The sequence below is a fragment of the Molossus molossus genome, unplaced genomic scaffold (genome assembly GCF_014108415.1).
Source record: "Molossus molossus isolate mMolMol1 unplaced genomic scaffold, mMolMol1.p scaffold_m16_p_3, whole genome shotgun sequence".
In the NCBI taxonomy this organism is placed as follows: Eukaryota; Metazoa; Chordata; class Mammalia; order Chiroptera; family Molossidae; genus Molossus; species Molossus molossus.
The window spans coordinates 119,070,711-119,081,707 of record NW_023425366.1 but is presented as its reverse complement, the minus strand read 5'-3'; the positions used below and the strand labels follow the sequence as shown (position 1 = coordinate 119,081,707).

Here is a 10,997-nt window from a genome sequence, read left to right as displayed (position 1 = left end):
GGCAGAGTAGGTTGCCCTGGTGACAATTAAAAATGAAATTGGCCTGCCTGCTACCATCAGAGTTACCCGAGGTTCGGAGTTTGAGATGACAGTTGGGGCGTCCACTCCTGGGCAGCTTCAGTCTTCAGCCGCAAGGCCAATCAGATCAGGGCCTGGGTTGCTTGTTCCACTGGCCCAAGGAAGGGATGAGGACCGACTCTGTGCAGTCTGTCCACAGTCTGACTGTCAGTGAGGTTCTCCACATTGAGGACATGGCTTAGGCGGTGATTGGGGATTGGGGCATTGCCTCACCCAATGGCCAGTCTGATTGCATTTAAAGCAGGGACCTGGGGGTCTGTTCTGCTGACTCAGGTGGGTGCCCTTCTTCTGTGCCCTGAAGGAGTTTTGCTGACCCCTTTGATTAGTGGGTCCTCTGATGGCAGAGGCAAACATTTGGAATTCTGCTATTTTTTGCTGTTTAGCCTCTTCAAAGGCTGGATTTATAAGTTCCTGTTGAGGGGTTTGAGGTCCATCTTCCAGTTTTTGTAACTTTCTCCTAATGTCTGGGGCTGACTGAGAGATAAATCTCGGGTTTAAAATGACAGTTCCGCCCTGGCCGGTTTTGCTCAGCGGTTAGAGCACCGGCCTGCGGTCCAGAGAGACCCGGGTTCGGTTCCCGCTAAGGGCACATACCGCGGTTGCAGTTTGTCCCCGGTCCTGGTTGGGTCGTGCGGGTGGCAACCACTCGATGTGTCCCTTTCACGTCCATGTTTCTCTCTCTCTCCCTCCCACTCTATCTGAACAAAATATGGAAAAATGTCCTCGGGTGAGAATTAAAAATAAATACATAAATAAATAAATAAATAAAATGACAGTCCCGTCTGGGCTAGTAGGATCTACGTTAGTATATTTTCTCATAGCCTGTGTAAGGCAGGATAGAAAGGTTAGAGGGTCTTCATTCCTTTCCTGGATTATTTCAGACAGTTTTTCATAATTAACGGCCTGTGTGAGGCCTTTTAAAGTCCCTCACTGAGACATATTACCATATGGTCCCTGGCTTTCCTACCCATCCCATTGTCCTCATAATTCCACCTGGGGTCCTGGCTAGGGACTGCTTCAGCCCCTAGCGGGTTAGTGGGGACCTGTTGTCTCAGATTATCTTCCGGATTAAGGGTGGAAAACAGAATAACATGAATATCATTCCAAGTTAGATCATAGGACTAGGTAAGGTACTCAAATTCCTGAGTATAATTGGTAGAATCCTCAGTAAAGGATCCTAGTCTTTTATTTATTTGGGACAAATCTGAGAAAGAGAAGGGAACATGAACTCTGACAATCCCTTCAGCTTCCACTACTTCCCTCAGGGGGCATGCTTTTTTTTTTTATCCTCACCCGAGGACATTTTTCCATTTTTTTGTTCAGATAGAGTGAGAGGAAGAGAGAGAGAGAGAGAAACATCAATGTGAAAAGGACACATCGAGTGGTAGCCACCTACACAACCCAACCAGGATCAGAGACAAACTGCAACCGAGGTACATGCCCTTAGTGGGAACCGAACCCGGGTCTCTCTGGACCGCAGGCCGACACTCTAACCACTGAGCCAAACCGGTCAGGGTCCTCAGGGGACATTATAAAACAGGGGCTGAGCCCTGGCCGGTTTAGCTCAGCGGTTAGAGTGTCGGCCTGAGGTCCAGAGAGACCCGGGTTCGGTTCTCGCTAAGGGCATGTACCTCGGTTGTAGTTTGTCCCCGGCCCTGGTTGGGTCGTGCAGGTGGCGACAACTCGATGTGTCCCTTTCACGTCAATGTTTCTCTCTCTCGTTCTCTCTTCCTCGCTCTCCCTCCCACTCTACCTGAACAAAACATGTAAAAAATGTCCTCGGGTGAGGATAAGAAAAAAAAAAAACAAAGACAAAAAAAACGGGGGCTGAGGTAGGGGATGGATAGGGACCAAAGATGGTTCCCGATCACGTGTGTGAGGGAGTCCTTTGAGGCAGTAGAAGAGTCGGAGCAGGAGTAGGAGGTTCAGGATAGGGTGTGGAGCCCGCAGAAGGGGCTGGAGGAGGAGGTCCTGCTGGAGAGACTGAAGGAGGAGGTGGTGGAGCAAATTGTCTGGGTCAACGGGGGTGAAAGGAGAAGTTAGCCTGTTGTCTTCAGAGGGAGTTTTGGAAGGATTAGAGTGGAGTAAGAGGATTTGGGTGGGAGAGCAAGAATTGCATAAAGAGGGGTATGTTCTGAGTATTAAAAAGGCATGAATGTAAGGAACCCCAGACCATTTTCCTTGCCTTCGACAGAAATTGTCTAGGTCATTGAGAATGTCGAAAGTGCCGTTCTGAGGCTATGGTGACCCATTGTCTAATTTGTGTTGAGGCCACACAGTGTTGCAGTAAAAAATGAGTCACTTGGGCCCTGGCTGGTTTGGCTCAGCGGTTAAAGTGTCAGCCCACAGACCAAAGAGTTGTGGGTTCCATTCTGGTCAAGGGCACATTCCTCGGTTGTGGTTTGGTCCCCAACCCTGGTAGGGGTTGTGTGAGAGGCAATTGGTTGATGTGTCTCTCTCACATCGATGTTTCTCTCTCTCTCTCTCTCACTCTCTCTCTCTCTCTCTTTCTCCTTCCCTTGCACTCTATCTGAAGATAAATGGAAAAAAATATCCTGAGGTAAGGATTAAAAAAAAAAAAATGAGTTGCTTGGGACATAGTCCTGAGTGAGCCCTAGCGTCTGCAGATTTTTTAGAAGACATCCTGGACAAGGGACAGAAGATTGAGCGTTTCCCATGTTGCGGTGTGAGATGTCGCAGCCTAGCAGTCTGATGGATACACTAGTAGAAGAAGAAAGCGTCCCCCCCTTCCCCGCTAGAGTAAAGAGATGTGCAACTCACCTATATCAGGCGTCCCTAGATATATGGGGAGCTGAGGGAACCTGGTCCCTGAGGAGTGTGTCCCAACCAGTGCTGGATTTCGGGAGGAATGATCACCCAGGAGTGACTGAGAGATCTGGCTCTCACAACAGGACAGCCCGGAGAATCAGATTGGTAGACAAAAACACTCACCAGTGAATTAGTGTCCAGTGTCAATGCTCGATCAGCAGGAAAGATTGGAAGTCTGGTATCCAGCTGAGAATGTGATCGATCCCAGTCTGAAAGGAGGCCTGGAGGACTCTGGGGACCTGTGGTTGCCCCCTATGAGGGATCCTCACAGACCTCCCGGGTTTCAGCACCAAATAAAAGGTCTGAGCCAGCAGGAGATCACATCTACAACGCAAGGCCAACGTAGAGCAAAACAATTTTATTGCATGCGTCTGGGAGCAGGCAGGCTGAGCCTGAAAAAGGGGGCAGCCTCGAATAACAGTTGGGGTGTAGGTTATATACTCTGTTTCTAGCTTCCTGCAATTCCTGCTGACGTACTCTGCCTGTCCCATTGTCCACTTTGCAGTTGGACTGGTCTGGTATCTCGTCCTGCATCTGCTGGGTGATTCATTGTCTTTCAGATAATCTGATCATCTGTACTGAACAGAAAGCCAAGCAAAGGTAAATCCATACTTAACAGAAGGCTGAGCAAAGGTCATGCAAGCAATACATTTTTTTTTTTTTGCATTTATCTTCAGATATAGCAGGAGGGAGAAAGGGAGGAAGAGAGAGAGAGAAACATCGATGCGAGAGAGACACATTGACTGGTCGCCACCCACACGACCCCAACCGGGGCCGGAAACAAACGGCAACCAAGGTACATGCCCTTAGCGGGAACCGGACCCGGGACTCTCCGATCCACGAGCTGATGCTCTAACGGCTGAGCCAAGCCGGCCAGGGCAGCAATGCATTTTTTTTTTTTTTTTTGGTACGTGCACCTAGTGGGAACCAAACCCGGGACTCTCTGGTCCACAGGCCGACTCTCCAACCGCTGAGCCAAACCGGCCAGGGCTAAGCAATGCATTTTTGACAGTTTCCACTTTTGCAAGCTTTTACCTTTACCCTTGGAAACATTACTAACACTTTCAAATATGACCCTAACTTCTCATTCTGTTCTGTTCTGTTCTGCTCTGTTCTATTCTTTCTATTCCAAAAAAACTATTGCTAACCCATGAAATTGATTTCAGGACCTAAACCGCGTGACCATAGTTTGAAATGTTCGCTTTAACCATCAGTCTTTTGCTTCCTTTACTCCTTGCCTTTGGAGGATGCTGAGCTCCAATAATCAGAGAATCACGTGTAACCTTCAAAAGGGTATTGTTTATTTTGACATTTCTGTGTTTCAGGGCCAAAATCATTTGCAGGACTTGATTTGAATTTTTTGGTTTGGTTCAACCAGGTTTCTCTTGTTCTTCTTCCAAAGCCCCTAGTCAGACTGGGGGAAGAGATAGTGTGTGAGGTCGGGTCTAGATTGTGGAGCTTTTATAACAGAGACAGACGATTTTTATTGGAGAGAGAACTAATTCAAGATGAACTTTAGGAAGGTCAACCTGTCAGTACTGCACTGCGTAGGGAGAAGTGGAAGGACTGGGAGCTGGAGGGGAAGCCCATTAGGGAGGTGGTGGGGATTGAAGTCCCAAGGTGCTGTGGAAGGCATGGAAGCTGGCGGGATCAGGTGTAGAGAGAATGAGATTTGAGGATACAGTAGACCTGGTAAAGCAGGAGTAAAAATAGCTAAGATTTGCCCACCAGGTGTGGCTCAGTTGATTGGGGCTTCCTTCCATTCACCAAAAGGTTGCAGGTTTGATTTTGCCAAATTGATCTCTAAAAAATCAATTAAAAACATGGTTAAAAAAGTTTTTTTAAGTATTAAATATGGCCCTGGATGGTTTGGCTCAGCAGTTAGAGCGTCCGCCCGGGACCAGAGAGTCCCGGGTTCAGTTCCCGCTAAGGGAACGTACCTCGGTTGCTGTTTGTCCACGGCCTTGGTTGGGGTTGTGTGGGTGGCAGCCACTTGATGTGTCTCTCACATCAGATGTTTCTCTCTCCCTCTTCCTTTCTCCCTCCCACTCTAGCTGAAGACAAATGAAAAGAATGTCCTCAGGTGAGGATAAAAAAAAAAAAAAGTGCTCTGACCGGTTTGGCTCAGCGGTTAGAGTGTTGGCCTGCGGTCCAGAGAGACCTGGGTTCGGTTCCCGCTAAGGGCATGTGCCTCAGTTGCGGTTTGTCCCCAGCCCTGGTTGGGTCCTGCAGGGGGCAGCCACTCAATGTGTCCCTTTCACGTCGATGTTTCTCTCTCTCTCCTTCCCACTCTATCTGAATAAAAAATGGAAAAATGGCCCTGGCCGATTTGGCTCAGTGGTTGGAATGTTGGCCTATGGACCAGAGAGTCCCGGGTTCGGTTGCCGCTAGGGGCACGTACCAAAAAAAATGGAAAAATGTCCTCGGGTGGGGATGAATTTTTAAAAAGTTATTAAATATATTAAATATAAAGTAGCACTCCCCTCGACTAGACCCTTTAGTCCTGCACTACAAAGCACCCCCAGAGCTACAGTGGGAGCTGCTCCCTGGAGGGTCCACAGAGCACCATGCGGGCTGATTGTCCAACAGAAACATTCACGTACATATAATGTTGGCACAACTTCATAATATAAAACTAAAAAAAGCCAAATGCCCATCTATAGAATATTAGTTTGATTAATTGTGAAATAATCATGCATTAAAAGAGGAACTCTGGCCCTGGCTAGTGTGGCTCAGCAGTTAGTGTCAGCCTGTGGACTGAAGGGTCTTGGGTTTGATCTTCATTGAAGGGCACAAACCTGGGTTGCAGGTTTGATCCCAGGCCCCAATCAGGGTTGTGCGGGAGGCAACCAATCAATGTGTCTCACATCAATCTCTCTCTCTCCCTCCCTTCCACTCTTTCTAAAAAAAAAAGAGGAACTCTGTATTCTTGTGGTTCTCAGTGCACACAAGTCAGGCAGGCTGCATTCTCAGCAAAGGTAGCTAGGCAGGTAGATGCAGTAATATAGGAATGGTGGGTGGTGGGTGGTGGAAGGGTAGCTGGTAGATGGTGCGGTTGAGTGTTATTTAGTATGTGTCAGGGACCCTGGCTCCTCTTGGCCTGGGAGCTCCCAGGGGCAGGGTCTTCTGCCTAAAATGTTAGCTCCAGGGAGTATGAGTATGGGGAAGGGGCTGCAGACTGTGGGACACAAGGGCTGGACCTGAAGCTCTGTTTACACAAGCTCAGGGTCCTCTTCAAATGGCTCAGAATTATAGTCTTTGGCCTCACTGCCCACCCCCTCCCTGGCACTGCCCCTGCTGTCCGGGGCTTCACCTACATTCCTTCTCTACCAGCCATGTGGCAGGCCTGTCCAGGCGTTAGGTTTCTCCCTCTCTCCCTCACCCTCAGTTGTCCTTAGTTGTCTCATAAAAAGTTGTATTTTAACTGCTTTTCCTCAGAACAAGTGAAAGATAAATAAATAAATGAACCATGATAACCTCAGAAAAAATGTCACATGATTTCAGTGAAACCACTGCCTAACAACCCATCTGTGGGTGACGATGGGGAGGAACAAGAAAACAAACTCCCGTGTATTTCCGGTCTGGCCCAGCCGAAGTCCAGGAACAGACAGGGAGGAGAGAGGTTGGCCTCCTTTCCAAGGTAAGAGCTGGGGACTGGCAGGGGTAGGAGAGCTGCTCCACCAAGATGTGGGAGTCCAACAGGGGCTTCCTTATCTGGAACAGGGCAGCAGGCTTAGCTTCAGAGAATGGGGTCCTCAGCCACGGGAGGCCTAGATAGAGCAGGGAAATGATTTGCATGCAGGAATCATATCTTCCTCCTAAAAGGGGCAACAGAGGACAAAGGATGAGGGTAAGGGTTAGCCGAGACATCCGGGCCTTGAAATGTGTGTCTTTGAATTGGCTGAGGTACAGAGAGTGTCAGTGGGTCAAGGACCCCAGCTGCTCCTTTCTCTGCTCCCAGAACTCCCTGGGTTGGCCCAACCTTCCCACCCCACTGTCACCTGCCAGAGGATCAACCCCTTCAGGTCCTCCCCAGGCTTGTCCTGTGGCAGGTTCTTAGGACCCATTGGTCCTGCTGGGAGCAGTGAATTGGGAGAGGAGGGGTGTCAGGAATTTTTTTTTTTTTTTTAATCCTCACTGGAGGATATTTTTCTATTTATCTTCAGATAGAGTGAAAAAGAGGGAGGGAGAGAGAGAGAGAGAAACCAGCCAGGGCGTGTCAGGAATTCTGAGCAGCCAGATGAAATAGCCGGATGGACAGGGAAGGAGGGGAGGGGCTGCATGTGACCCAGGGAGTAGAGGAGAGGGCCCCAGGACCCAAGCCTGAGTTTTCTTTTTTTAATCTTCACCCAAGGATATTTTTTCTTTTTTTAAAATTTTATTTAATTAATTGATTATTTTTTATCCTCACTCAAGGACATTTTTGCATTTATCTTCAGATAGAGCAGGAGGGAGAGAGGGAGGGAGAGAGAGAGAGAAACATCGATGTGAGAGAGACACATCGACACTGCCACCCACATGACCCCAACTGGGCTGGGGACAAACTGCAACCGAGGTATGTGCCCTTAGCAGGAACCAAACCCAGGTCTCTCTGGTCTGTGGGCCGACTCTCTAACTCGCAAACCGGCCAGGGCTATTTTTATTTAAAAAAAATTTTTTCTTCATTGATTTTAGAGAGAGAGGGAGAGAGATAGAAACATCGATGAGAGAGAACATCAACTGGCTGCCTCCTGCATGCCCCCAACTGGGGATTGGGCCCACAACCTGGGTGTGTGTCGCGACAGAGAATCGAACCAGTGACCTCTTGGTGCATGGGTCTTTGCTCAATCACTGAGCCACACTGGCTGGGCTATTTTTTCTATTCAACTACAGACAGAGTGGGAGAGAGGGAGAGAAAGAATAATATCTACGTGAGAGGGACCATCGATTGGCTGCCTCCCGCATAACCCCAACCAGGGCCAGGGACAAACTGCAACTGAGGTACATGCCCTTGACCAAAATCAAACCTGCGACTCGTTGGTCCTCGGGCTGATGCTCTTACCACTGAGTCAAACCAGCCAGGGCCAAGCCTGGGTTTTCAAGGTATGGGGGGCAGGCTGCAGCTGGAGGGTGTTGAAGAGGATGGGCAAGAGGTGGCACAAAGGAGAGAAGCCTGGGCAGGTGGCCACAGGAGCTCCCTCAGAGAACAGTTTCCCAAGGTGGGTAAGGAGACAGGAAGCCATGAGGGATGACCCTAGGGGAAGTGGTCACTGTCCATAGGCCCCAAGGGACCCTGGAGTCCAGACAGAGTGGTAGTCTAAAAGAGGGGAGGACAGGAGCAGGACAGCCACTGCTGAGCCGGGTGAGGCGGGACAGGCTGATCTTCCTCCCAGCTCCAGCCATCTGCTGCCACCTCCCCTCCAGGCCAGGCAGAGCAAGAATGTGGGACAGGTGGAGAGCAGCCTCTGTGAGGGTCCCTGGTGTTTTCAGGCCTGGGGACAGCAAGAGGCCCTGTGGCAAGGGGCTGAGGAAGGTGGCCCCATCAGGGCTGGGAGCCCAGAGGCAATGGTGGGGGGATAGGAGACTCCTGAGCCTGAGGCAGAGCTGGGCCCTGGGACCTCCACAGATCTCCAGAGAATGGGCCTGGGCTCCAGGGCAATTAACCCTCTTGTCCAGGTTATCCCCTCTAGGCAGGATTCCTGTGAGGTTGGGACCTGGCCTCTGCCTTGGAGGAGCAGATCTCAGAGGCTCTCGGGGAATTGGAGTGTGTGGGAAGATGACTTGAGGTGTTCTCTCCACAGGCTTGGGCTCTGATACCTTGAGAAGATGGTGGAACCAAAAGATCCCAAGCTCAGCCTCATGGTGGTGAGTCAGGATATACCCACATCGCAATCCACAATCTGGTCATTTCCCCTGTTGATAGGGTGTACCCCCTACCAGGGGGCCCACTGCTTCTCCCTGGGCTGAGACTCCAGAACACATGAGATGGGGCATCTCAAGCTACAGGCCAGGGGTTCTCAGAGGACCCAGGGACCCCCTCAGCCTCCACCCCCTGCTGGGGATCACATGCTGGGGGAGTCAGAAGGACCCCATCTCCCAGAGCCTGAAGGCCCCTCTGCAGTGTGCCCAGCTCTGTGAGCACTTCCGCTGGCCAGTCCTGCTCCAGGGCCTCCATATATCTACCTGCTTTCTCCCTCTAGCCCAGGGGATAGAAAGTGCCATCCCCATGGCCTATGAGGAGGCAGGGCCTAGAGGGGCCAAAGGACCATCCTGAGGCCACCAGCTGCTCACTGCAGAGGGTGGAGCAGAGCCAGCATCTGTCTTGGAGTCCATTCTTCCCACTGAACTCAGTAGGATGGGGCCATCTTTAGTGTCCTTCTCTCTTCTCTGCTTCCTACCCACCCTGTCAACCTGGGGTCACTGAGGTCATCCTGCCCCTTTCCATATAGGGAGTGGCTAACGCATTTCTGCAAATAGCCGCCACAGGAAATGCTGCGCAATTGCTGGCCCTGGGCTTGGTATCAGGATTCCTCATCATCTGCTGGAATAAGGTCAGAGCAAACCTGAGATTAGCTTCTGGGGAGGCCTGGAGCTGGCTGGGGATGGGGGGCTGCGCATGAGTAAGAGGGAGGCCTGGGGATGGTTTGAGAGAGGCACAGTTCAGATCCTAGAGGGTAGTGGGACCTGAAGGTCTGGCAGCTGCTCCCAATAGGCTGTCCATACCCTCCTCCCATTATCAGCTCAGGGGCCTTTCTGACACGCCCACATTCTCTTTCAGACTAGAGCAAACAAGAACCTGTAAAATGTGTTGACAGGAATCCTTTCCAAGCCCCTGGACAGACTGGGAAGGTTCCCCCTTCCTGGGGAATGTGTGAAGAAACATGCTTATGCATGGTTTATATCTTGTCAACTTTGGGGTAAAATAAAAATTAATTAAGTACACATTTATTGAGTGTATACTGTGTGCCTGACTCTTCCAGAACCAGGCTCTGAATCCCAGGATTCTGGGTCCTTTGAGACCTAGCACCATTGCCTCCAGCCCTGGGGCCTCCCTGTATCCAACCAGCCCCCACCTGGCCCTTCCCCAGGGCTGCCTGACCTGGTTCATATTTCAGACCCAGGGTGGCTCTTCTGGGGCCTCCTCAGGGCCTGAAAAAGGAAACTCAACTTTCTCCTCTGGACTTTGTTTTTTCAATTCTCACTTGAAGATATTTTTTTTATTTATCTTCAGATGGAGTGGGAGGGAGGGAGAGAGAAATATCTACATGAAAGGGACACATTGACTGGTTACCTCCCGCACAACCCGGCCAGGGCCTGGGACAAACCTCAACTCAGGCACGTGCCCTTGGCCAGAATCGAACCTGTGACTCTTTCGTCCGCGGGCCAACGCTCCAACCGCTGAGCCAAACCAGCCAGGGCTCAACTTTCTCCTCTGTAACACTCACAGTCATGCACCAGATGTGTGGGATTCTCCCCACCAAGCTATCTCCAGTTCTCTGTGGACACCAACTTTATTTTCTCTGATTTAACTCATTTCTTTCTTTCTTTTTTTTTTTATACTCACTCGAGGACATTTTTCCATTTTTTGTTCAGATAGAGTGGGAGGGAGAAAGAGGGAGAGAGAGAGAGAAACATCGACATGAAAGGGACACATCAAGTGGCTGCCAACTGCACAACCCAACCAGGGCCGGGGACAAACTGCAACCGAGGTACGTGCCCTTAGTGGGAACTGAACCTGGGTCTCCCCAGACTGCAGGCCAACGCTCTAACCTCTGAGCCAAAACGGCCAGGGCTTAACTCATTTCTGACATTGACAAAATGTCAACATAAGAAACATTCAAACCTGTGAAGAATTTTTGTGAGTTTATTTGAGCCAAACTGTTGACAATTGCCAGGAAGCAAAATCTCAATGGATTGAGATAATGCTCCGGAGAATGGTAGTTTTGCACCTTATTTAATTTAATTTATTAATTTATTTTTATCCTCACCCGAGGGAAGAGAGAGAGAGAAACATCGATGTGAGAGAGACAAATCAAGTGGTTGCCACCCACACAACCCCAACCAGGGCTGGGGACAAACTGCAACAGAGGTACATGCCCTTAGTGGGAACC

At 50.1% G+C, this 10,997-nt stretch overlaps 1 long non-coding RNA gene across 1 annotated transcript; it reads left to right on the top strand.

Moving 5' to 3' along the window:
* The first annotated feature begins 6,453 nt into the window (after positions 1-6,453).
* On the top strand, positions 6,454-9,815 carry LOC118642856. The gene is made up of 4 exons (XR_004961808.1): positions 6,454-6,547; positions 8,688-8,751; positions 9,336-9,437; positions 9,665-9,815. It is a non-coding gene; the product is annotated as an uncharacterized LOC118642856 (long non-coding RNA).
* Positions 9,816-10,997: the final 1,182 nt, after the last annotated feature.